Here is a 12032-nt window from a genome sequence, read left to right as displayed (position 1 = left end):
TTGCTGGTTGCTATTTCATATCCATCCTCACTTTCTTCTTCATTATACCATTGTATTGTTGGAAGTGGGGAGGCATCCAGCTTAAAACAAAGAGACAAATAAACATTTCCCAGACTCCCTTTCACAGCAGGATGGCTGATGATACCCTGATGGTGAAGGAAGGGGAAGGTTTCAGAGGAAATAAAGTAAGGATCCTAATTGAGCTGACAAGTGCCTTTTGCCTTATCTCCCATACTCCTTCCTTCCTCAAACATGGATGTGCTGTCTGGAGCTCCAGCTGCCATCTTAGACTATGATACCACCAAAGGATGGAACATGCAAAGATGGAAGGAGCTTGAGACATCACGATGTCACAGACCTGACACTAAAACTCTAGACTGGCTTATTATGGACTTCTTTTACTTCAGAGAAAACCAAGCTCTATCTTCTTAAGCCACTATCATTTTGAATCTCTCTTATTAGCAGCCTAATGCAATTCCTCACTGCAACATTGAGCTTCCCTAAAATTCCCTCCGAATGGACAGTGGGCTGGGAAGATCCCAGCCAACAGGGGATGATCTCATGCATTGTTGTCTTTGGGCAACAGGCAGGACGGACTGGAGGTGGGAGCAGTGCTAAATGTGCTCCACAGGGGATGCCTGCATGGCTCAGTTGGTTAAGCATATGCCTTCTGCTCAGGTCATGATCCTAGAGTCCCAAGATCAAGCCCCACTTTGGGCTCCCTGCTCAGTGAGGTGCTTGCTTCTCCCTCTCCCTCTGTTCCTCCCTGCCTCCAATTGTTCTCCCTCTCTGTCTGTCAAATAAATAAATAAAATATTTAAAAATAAATAAATAATTTTTTTTTTTTTATGATAGTCACAGAGAGAGAGAGAGAGAGGCAGAGACACAGGCAGAGGGAGAAGCAGGCTCCATGCACCGGGAGCCCGACTTGGGACTTGATCCTGGGTCTCCAGGATCGCGCCCTGGGCCAAAGACAGGCGCCAAACCGCTGCGACACCCAGGGATCCCAATAAATAATTTTTTTAAAAAAAGACTGTGCTCCACATTTTCAAGCTTGAGACACCATCTGCCATCATAGCATCATCACCCACAGATGGGGACAGTCCTCATCACTGAGTTATCAGAAACAAAACCAAAGCCCTTAGGATCAAGGTTGATTTCCAGCCCTGGATCTCTAAGTACCAGCTCCTCCTCACTTGCTCACCCTTCCAGAAGCCCTCTCGGCTGACCCGGGAAGAGCCAGCCACCCCCACCCCCACCCCTTAGCTATCACCAGTCTCTGACATGTGTTGGAAGCAGATGCCCCTGCTTGCCTGCATCACTTCCCCCCGGCACTGGTGTGGTTTCAGCCACAGCTGTGATGGACAATCTCATGCAAAGATCAGGCTCATGCGTCCTCGAGGTAGCTGCTTTTTGCCCCAGGACTCTTCCCCAACATCTCAGCAGCCTGCTTGAGATGTGTTCAGATGACTTAATGGGGATTTTATCTGGACTCATGCAGCCCCAGATCCGGGGCTCTTCACCTCGGCTACAGGGGGATGCCCTGGAAAGGTTCGAAAAAATATTCCGGGCTTCCCATTCCTGGTTTCCTTTCTCACTGTCTGAGATGGAGTTTGAGTCTCAGGCCCCGCACATTTGATTCCCTCAGCACTTGGAGTTACTCATTGTTGACCTCAGGCGAGATGATCCATTTCTTGGAGCCTCATCTGTAAAGTGGGTAAAAATACTTAGTCTGCCTACATCACCAGGCCAGTAGATACTAATGGTTACCTGAGCTTCCCCTACATCTCTTCTCTTCACAGAAGGGTGGGAACACTTAGCAGCTGAAGGAGTGAGACCAGGAGGAGCAAGGGTTGCACAGAGACATTGTGTCTGACTGGAGAGGACTCAGCTCAGAGGTTGTGGGCACGGGAAGTAAATACATTGTGGATAATGGGAACTAAATTTCTCACTATCAGGGAGGTGCTTTACACAGATGGAAAAAGGGAAAGCTAGAAGGATCTAGAGCTTCCAGATTGGAATAGGAAGTATCAGGGTGCCTGGATGGCTCAGTGCTTGAGTGCCTGCCTTTGGCTCAGGTCGTGACCCCGGGATTGGGATCGAGTCCCACGTCGGGCTCCCTGCATGGAGCCTGCTTCTCCCTCTGCCTGTGTCTCTGCCTCTGTGTGTGTGTGTGTGTGTGTGTGTCTCTCATGAATAAAAAAAGAATATCTTAAAAAAAAAAAAAAGGAATAGGAAGTATCAGTAGGAACTCACAGTTTTAAAACACATTTACACAGATAGATACTGAAATGGTTGTGGATATCTCTGTGTGGTGTATTATGTATTATGTGTGTATACATGCATTGTATGCATATATAGCCAAAACTCATCTTTTATTTAGACATTACTGACTTACAACATTGTATTCGTTTCAGGTGCACAACATAGTGACTTGATATTTGTCTATATCGTGAAATAATCACCACAATAAGTCAAATTAGCATCCGTCACCACACATAGTTACAAATTCCTTTTTCTTGTGACAAAGACTTTTGAGATCTACTCTCAATAACTTTCTTTCCTTCTTTCTTTCTTTCTTTCTTTCTTTCTTTCTTTCTTTCTTTCTTCCTTTCTTCTCTTTAGAGAGAAGGAGAGAAAGAGAGAGAGAGAACGGAGGAGAGGCAGAGGGGGAGGGAGAAGAGAGAGAATCTCAAGCAGGCTCCACACTGGGTGGAGCTCAAGCTGGGCTCAATTTCTTGACCCTAAGATTGTGACCTGAGCTGAAATCAAGAATAGGACCCTTAACCGACTGAGCCACCCAGGTGCCTGGACAACTTTCAAATATACAATACAATGTTATTAACTATAGTCATCATGTGGTATATTACATCCCTGGGGCTTATTTATTTATAGCTAGAAGCTTGTATTTTCTAGAACTGTTCATCCATTTCATCAACTCTCTAAGCCCCACCTCTGGGAACAAACAATCTGTTTCCTCAATCCATGATCCTGGGGGTTTTGGGGTTTTTTGTTTGTTTGTTTTTTAAGATGCCGCACATAAAATGAAATCATATGGTATCTGTCTTTCTCTGACTTATTTCACTTAGCATAATACCTTCTGGGTCCACCAATGTTGTCATTAATGACAAGATTTCCATCTTTTTATAGCTGATAACATTCCAATATTTTACATGTATATACAACCACTCTTCATTCACACATCCATCATCAACGGACACTTGGGCTGCTTCCATATCTCAGCTATTATAAATACCGCTGCAATAAACATGAGGCCACATCTTTTTGAGTTAATGTTCTTGTTTTCTTTGGATAAATATCCAGAGGTGGGATTGCTGAATCACCTGGTTGTTCTATTTGTAATTTTTTGAGGACCCTCCATACTGGTTTCCATAGTAGAAAACTGGTTTCCCTGTTACAGCACATGAAGGGTTCCCTTTTCCCAACTTTGCCAACCCTTGCTGTCTCTTTGATAAGGGCCTTTCTAATAGGTGTGAGGTGATAGCCCACTGTGGTTTTGATTTCCATTTCCCACTTCCCTGAGGATGAGAGATATTGAACACCTTTTTATTACCTGTTGACCATCTGTATGTCTTTTGCAAACATGTCTGTTTAGATCCTCTGCCAATTTTTAATCAAATTGGTTTTTTTTTTTTTGCTATTGAGTTGGATGAGTTTTAATCCTTATTATTCCATATTTGCAAATTCACCTACTCACTAAAACATTTTTGCAACCCCAAAGTAAACCCTTGCAGCACTTTTGAGGTTATAGATATATACAGAGAAGTAAAAAAAAATTTAGTTTGTCCATGTGAGTGTTCTCAGCTAAGGCCAACAGGGATACTTCATCTCCTTGTTTTGACTTTTGTACTGATAACAAGTATCCTTGTCACGGTCTAGAAAGCTGTGATGTGCCTCGTGCAGCAAATAAATACATGTTAGATAAGCTTTGTTCAGGCATGAGTCATAGAGCTGATGCCAGTGTGAGTCAACAATATCTATTAAAGAAGATGTCTTTAGATGGAAACATACATAAAACAAAGTTATATATTGATTGGTTGGTGAAAATATGACCAGAGGCTTGCAGGAACCTAACCTTGTATTTCCCCTTAAGAGCAATAATCTAGCACTCACTAATTTTGTCAGTGAACTCTAGAAAACACAACCACTATGAATGAGAGTGTCTGTATATACATGTATGTCTTAACTCTATCTTTTCAGAGGGCCTAGAAGTAATGATGCCCCTGTAGCAACAACTCACTGAGCACCCAGATCATGGTTTCTAATTACCATCCTCCACTAAAAGGAACCAGGATTCAAAAAAAAAAAAAAAAAAAAAAAAAAGGAACCAGGATTCCTTGTAGAAGTGGCTGATTCCAAGGCTGGAGCAGAGAGATTACAAAGGAGCCTGGAATGCTTTACTGCACCAGAAATTAAGGAAATGCTCAAAGCGCAATGAGGACATGGCAAAGGAAACAAGGAGCCAGCCTGAAGGGGTTTTGTCTGGCACAACTTGGGATAATTTGAACACTAAAATAAATGATAATTCTAATGCATTTCAACCAATTAAATAAAATAGGAATCCATGAGCCTTTCTGACACAAACAAACAAACAAATGGGGGAGAGAAGAAAGTTTTCCCTGTAGTTGAATGCCAACCAATAAATGATGGAAGGAATGCTGAAAATGGAGACATTCTCATTTGGCAATCACTGTAGTCATATTTGATACAGGAGTTGTCAACAGATGTTAAAGCTGGTGGGCAGAGGTTTTGATGAGGATCAGGATATTGGCATAATTTCCTAATATCTCCTCACAACATATGTAGCGATTACTAGCAGAGATGGCAACTTTGTGGTGCGGGAGCCTGGCAGACAACAACTGGACCAAAGGATAAAGGCACAGAATCCTATCTGTGGTGTTCCCGTCAAGAATGAATGAGTGGCCTGGGGCTGCTTGAAAGAAAACATCAGATGAACCCAAACTGAAGGTCATCCTACAGAATAGAAGGCCTGGACTCTTTAGGTCTGCTAAGGGCACAAAAGGCAGGAAAAATGGAAAAACTTCTAGATTGAAGACAGATGACAAGTAAATGCAAAGCATGGTCCTGGATTTTATCCGGGGTCACAAAAGGAAAAAGACATGGTTGAGGGGCAGCCTGGGTGGCTCAGTGGTTTAGTGCTGCCTCCAGCCCAGGGCCTGATCCTGGAGACCCGGGATCAAGTCCCACATTGGGCTCCCTGCATAGAGCCTGCTTCTCCCTCTGCCTGTGTCTCTGTATCTCAATCTCTCTCTCTCTCTCTCTCTCTCTCTGTGTGTGTGTGTGTGTGTGTGTATGTGTGTGTGTGTGTGTGTGTGTGTCTCATGAATAAATAAATAAAATCTTAAAAAAAAAAAAGACATGGTTGGGATAGTGGGCAACATTTGAACAGGGTCTGTGGACTGAATGGTAGTCATTCCCAATGCCAATTCCCTTATCTGGAGAACCGTAGAGTGATCCATATAAGAGATTTTTCCTGTATTTAGGAGTGATGGGCATTATGTCTGCAGCTTGCTCTTAAATCCAGAGAGATGAATGGGTGTATCTATTTTTTTTTAAAGTTTTCATTTATTCTTTCATGAGAGACAGAGAGAGAGAGGCAGAGACACAGGCAGAGGGAGAAGCAGGCTCCATGCAGGGAGCCTGATGTGGGACTCGATCCCAGGACTCCAGGATCACTCCCTGGGCCATAGGCAGATGCTAAACCGCTGAGCCACCCAGGGATCCCGAATGGGTGTATCTAAAGGGAGAGGGTGGCAAAGCAAATGTGGTGAAATGTTAAAGAATCTGGGTGAAGGGATAACGGAGTTCTCAGTATTATTCTTGCAACATTCCTGTAAATTTGAAATGATTTCAAAATAAATTACTTTTTTTAAAAAAGAGTGTACCCAAATGCTTTGGAAAATGCTGAGAAGGTAAGAAGGGGACTGTTGTTATCCTTTTAGTTATTTTTTTTTTTCTAGAATGTGGGATTATTCCAAAAGAGTGTACTGTGTGTGGGGGTGAGGGTGTTGCCATGGAGTATATGCTTATTTATTTTCCATCTCCCAGATTAACCCTTTGTCCCCCAGGGCAACAGGTGATGCAATCTACCCTGGGAGGAGGGAAAGGCCACACCTGGGCAAACAGAAGGCCTGGGCTCATCTGGGATGAAGCCTGCACCCAAGTGTTTATGACTCTTCATGCCTTATCACTCCTTCCTGTTACAACTGAGTGCTCCCCTGCCATCTGTTTATACAGACACTAATAAAACAATACAGCCTCCTGCCTCGCTTGCTCAGAGTCTTGGAAATATCGATACAGTGATGCTGGCTATGACAACTTGTTTCCTGCTTCCCCAGCTGAGTATTTCCACCCCCTCTATCTCAGATGAGATGGAAGACCCAAAACAGACAGTAAGGTCATGGCAAGATGGGATTGACTGCAATTCAATGTGATAGGTATTTCTTATGGGCCTTAAAATGGGCAATATCTGACAGTGGGCAATGAACAGGCATTTCTTTAAGCTCTAAGCATAGGAAGCCTGCTATCACACACAAAGAGGTGAAGAAAGGGAAGGGCACCATGAAATCACCACCACTGCCACCACCACCATCATCATCATCATCATCATCATCATCATCATTATCATCATTGTTATGGGTTGAGTTATGTCCTCCCCAAAACGTTGAAGTCCTAACTTCCAGTACTCAAAAATGTGACTTTATCTGGAAAAAGGGTCTTTGCAGATGATCAAGATGAGGTCATCAGGGTGGGGCCTTAACTCAATATAACTGGTAGTCCTAGGAAAATCTGGACACAAAGAGACACAAACACACACTGGGAGAAAGCCATGTGAATGTGAAAGCAGAGATCAGGGTAATGAGTCAACAAGCCAAGGAATGCAAAAGTTTGCCAGCAAACAACTGGACGTTAGGAAAGAGACGTGGAACTGATTCTCTCTCATACTTTCGGAAGGGCCCAACTTTGCCATCACCTTGATCTGAGGCTCCCATGGACAGTGAGACCACGAGTTTCTGGGGTTTAAGCCACCAATTTGTGGTACTTTGTCATAGCAGCCCCAGGAAATAATTATAATCTCCATTGCCATCAGCAGCAGCCCCACCACTACCCTCATCTTCACCATCATCACTGCCATCGTCATCACCACCACCATCCTCATCATCGCTGTCATCTAACTAACTAACGTAGATGAAGCTAACCACATGCTGTCACGGTTCTGAGAAGTTTGTTAACATAAACTCATCTAACCCTTACAACAACACTGTGAGGTGGGTAGTACTACTATTCCCGTTTTCCACAGAATATGAAAATAAAGCTCAGAAAGGTCAAATCATCTTCCCAAGGCCACTCAGTCAGAAAGTGCCTGCATGGTGTGGCTTCAACGTTCCCCTAGGACTATTCCTTTCTTCTCATCTCAACAGCCGTCTTCCTCTCCAGGCTTTGGCCAGAATGAATATGTCCTGTGCTCACCTCCCCCTGCCAGAAGCCTTCAATTGAGCAAACGCTTCAGCATCATTCCCATGCTTCGCAGGCCCTGAAGGACACACAGGGGCACGTGGGTATCATGTATCGGGGAACTGCTGTGCATGGAGTCCTGTCCCCTGTCCCGGTCTGCTCTTTGCCCTTAGAGTGCCTGTGTCTCCACAGACAAGACTGGCCCAGCCCTGATGCCAGCAACCGTCAGTGGAGATGTCAATCACCTTTGGATACAGTATGCAGGTAGATTATGATGGGTTTTTATTGCTTTAGTTGATAACCAGGGGTATTAGCCAGGTACACTGTAATCATGCCTCAGAAGAAAATCAATCTGAGTCTGTGTACAGGTATTCTCAATGACTGTCAGAAATGATGCAGGGTGCTTGAATTTCCCTGAGCAGTGAGTGCATATGGTTCTCCACACTTCCCGTTGCTTCCCATTGTGGTGGCACCATTCTCAGCACATAAAAATGATTCCATGGATGTTTCACTGAACCTACCCAAAGCCCACAATCTTTTTTATTTATCAAATTCACTTGTCCCTCTCCTGTCCCTTCCCATCTGTTTCCTAATATTTATTCCTTATGGGAAGGGTCCATAGTGATCAATTTCAAAAACTGTAATAGTGCTTTCAAGTCTGGGCTGTAGCTGATACTTTTACAGTCTAGTGGACAACTGCTACAGAACCTACAGCTGTTTGCAGAGCAGAACATGCAGGTGCTTGCAGATTGCAGGTGTTTACAGAGCCTGTCACTTGCAAAGCCTGTAGCTGTTCACAGATCCCACAGATGTTTGCAGAGCCTTCCTTATTTGTAGAGCCCCCCATTCGTAAATGTTTAAAGATTTTACAATCACAGTTTAAAATTGTAATTTTCAAAAAACACACAGCTGTTTGAAGAGCTTGAAGGTGTTTACAGAGCTTACTGGTGTTTGTAGAGACTGCAGCTCTTTGTGGAGCTCTTTGCTATTTGCAGATCTGTAGGCATTTGAAGAAATTGTTGAAGGTGATCGGAATGCCTACTGGATGCTTCGCTTCTGGCAGAGCTCTCCTCCCTGAGCTAACAATGGACATGTCTTATTAATGCACAAACTCTGTGTCTAGTGTGATGCCAAGAGATTCAAAGGATACGGAACTTTGAAGAAAGGTCCCTGGAAGAAGAGGTTTTCAGTACATGTGGGGAACAATCATGGAGCATATATTGACCGAAGAACAATCCACAAAAGGGGCACAGGGTTGCATGGATGTGAACTACTCCAGGATCAGCCCACTTGGTTTCCACATGTACCTGGAACAGCACAACGACACTTTGTGCAGACCCCTCCCATGCTGTACCCCATCCCCCTCCATGCCCACAGCCTTTAGCTGCACCCCACCCTCTACATCATACCAAATTATGCAACTACCTCTGTCCTTTTTTTAATTCTTTAAAGATATTATTTTATTCATGAGGGACACAGAGAGAGAGGCGGAGACATAGGCAGAGGGAGAACAGGCTCCCTGTGGGGAGCCTGATTCAGGACCCGATCCCAGGATCCCAGGATCACAACCTGAGCGGAAGGCAGACGCCCAACCACTGAGCCACCCAGGAGCCTCTATCTCTATCCTTCCATTCCCTCATTAAAACTCCCTTCTCTCAGGGTCCTAATCCTAGTTCACCCTCATCGGGAACAAATGTGCTACAGTAAGTTCTTAACGACTGGGATGTGCTACCATGAAAGGAGACATTCACATTTTGAAATAGGAACTGAGGAGGCTGCCATGCCTTCACCCAGTGGCATGCTCCCTGATCGTGAGATCTGGGGCACAGTGGCAGGCACGAATGGGGTGCCTGGCAATCTGGCTGCCTGCGGGGAAGGCTTGCCCTGCAGGTGCGCCCCACTTTTTGGCCACAGCTGTAGTCTGATTGAATCTTTGCTAATCAAATCCTCTTTTCCAAGTGACTCATACGCCCATTTCAGAGCAAGGACGCACCTGGAATGAGAAGTGGTTCCAGTCCAGGCATGAGCTGAAGGACGGTTCAGCTGGGTCACGGCAGTGATTTTTATTGAACAGAAAGGTCTACCTCTCCACATGTTCCTGTGTGTTTGTTCTCTTAAATGTCAGTCTGGACTCTGACTCAGTGGGGGTAACTGAGAGTTGTTTCAGCTCCAGTGTTGTGTTCAGAGGCTCATCCAGTTCTCCCCAGCTTCCGTCTGGCTCCTGGAACCGGTTTGCATCCTTGTCCCAGCAAAGCTCCCTCTTCCTCTCCCAGAATTTGGAAGCCAGACATGCTGCTAACATCTTGGGGATCCAGGCTGGGAGCAGCCGTGGGCCATTGACCCACTTGAAGAAGACGCCCACCATCTGGGGGCTGTGACCCCCAAATCTGTCCCTTCAGATTCCTGAATTCCGGGTCCTTTGGTCTCACTGCCCTCTAGGCTTATTCTACCAAGTGTAACAAGAGCACCTTTACATGTAAGGAACCCCAGGGTGAGCTCAGGATCTAGCCCCCACGCCCTGCTGTCCTCTTTCCAGCTTATTCCCTACTTTGCAATCCATCCGGTTGTCCAGGTAAATGAATCCTTTCTCTATGAGTCTGATAATCCCACCTCCAGAAGGTCCTTACTCTGCCCTTATGCTGACTGTGTGGCATCCCCATCTCCTCCCCAGCCTCCTCCCTGCTGTCACCATCTCCAGTGCAGACCTCGAAGATCAGCATCCCATCAGTCAACAAATATTTATTGAGCACCTATCACGTGCCCATCACCGGGGACGCCACTGGAAACAAGACAGACACAGCCATGTCTCAAGGAGCTTGCAGCCAGTAGGGTCTTTCTCTCAGTACTTGTCTGGAAAGAATGTGTCTCTACTGTTTGGTTGAATATTTTTAATACACAAGCAACAGATGTTCATGGAGAAAGAACTAGAAAATGTACTTAAGTGTAACCAAGGAAATAAAAATAACTCTTTTTTTATTGAGATGAATTTGACATATAACATTGATTAAGTTTCAGGTGTACTACCTACCAACTTGATACATTTCTATATTTGCAATTTGATTACCTCTAGTAGCAAACACCTCTATCACATCACATAATCACTGTTTATTTTTCAAAGTGAGAACATTCAAGAGCTAGTCCCTTAGCAATTTTGTAAAAATCACTCTTAAATCTACCACTCTTCCTTCCTTCCTTCCTTCCTTCCTTCCTTCCTTCCTTCCTTCCTTCCTTCCTTTCTTTCTTTCTTTCTTTCTTTTTTTTTTTTTTTTGTTTTTAGAATTTATTTGTTTATTGGAGAGAGAGCGCAGAGAAAGAGAGAGAGCACGCGAGGCAGACAAGGAGGGGCAGAGGCAGACTCCCCGCTAAGCAGCTAGCCTGGCTTGGGGCTCCTTCCCAGAATGCTGGGATCCTGACCCTGGCGCAGGTAGACAGTTAACCAACTGAGCCACCCAGGTGCGCCCCCTACCACTCTTTCTACCTCCTACTACTTACCTCCCTCAAATACATTGTTACCCTTTGGGTGTATTTCTTTCCACTTTTTCAAATGTTTTTAAGCATTACTGATGTCTCTTTATACTTCGAATGCATTTATTTATTCAGCAAATATTTAACATGAAATGCCACCATATGCCAGGCATTGGGGTAGGTGCTGGGGTTACAGAGATGTACAGTCTAGTGGAGGAGATAGACATCAAGCAGGGAATCACACAAATTAGACAAATTAATATATGGTTCTTGACTGCGATGCTTCTCATGACGTCAGGGTGCAGGAAGCGTGAGTGCACATGATGGGGGACCACTAGCTCTCTTGGGGACTTGGGGAGGGGCAGGGAAGCCCTCTCCAAGGAAGAGTAGGGCTTGCCAGGATGAAGGGTTAGAGAAGAGAGTGTTTGGGGAGGTAGAGACAGAATAATTCTAGAACAGGGTTGACTCATCCATTAGATGTAGTTGGGACAATGTCCCAGGCCCACCAGACTAAAAGGAGCCCATGAAAATATTTTTATTTTAAAATCAGAAGAAAAAAAAGGGGATGACTGGGTGGCTCAGTGGTTGAGTGTGTGCCTTCGGCTCAGTTCATGATCCCGGGTCTGGGGATCAAGTCCTGCATCAGGCTCCCTGCATGGAGCCTGCTTCTCCCTCTACCTATGTCTCTTCCTCTCTCTGTGTCTCTCATGAATAAATAAATAAAATCTTTTGTAGAAGAGGAAGAAGAAGAAGAAGAAGAGGAAAGAAGAAGAAAAGAAGAAGAAGAAGAAGAAGAAGAAGAAGAAGAAGAAGAAGAAGAAGAAGAAGAAAGAAGAAGAAGAAGAAGAAACCCAAACATTTCAGTTGAAGAAAATGTTTCAAATATGATATTCATGTATTGGCCTTTACATTAATACATTTGTAAAATATCATTTATAGAGGAAGGGACCCACACAAGCTAAACCTCCCACAAAAGTCACGGGTAGACAGGGAAATGGTGGGAGATACGACCAGAGAGGCAGGCGAAGACTGGATTTACAGAGACCATGTTAAGAATACAAGACTACAGG

This window comes from Vulpes vulpes, chromosome 1 (genome assembly GCF_048418805.1).
Source record: "Vulpes vulpes isolate BD-2025 chromosome 1, VulVul3, whole genome shotgun sequence".
Lineage (NCBI taxonomy): Eukaryota > Metazoa > Chordata > Mammalia > Carnivora > Canidae > Vulpes > Vulpes vulpes.
Note: the sequence above shows the minus strand (reverse complement) of the source record.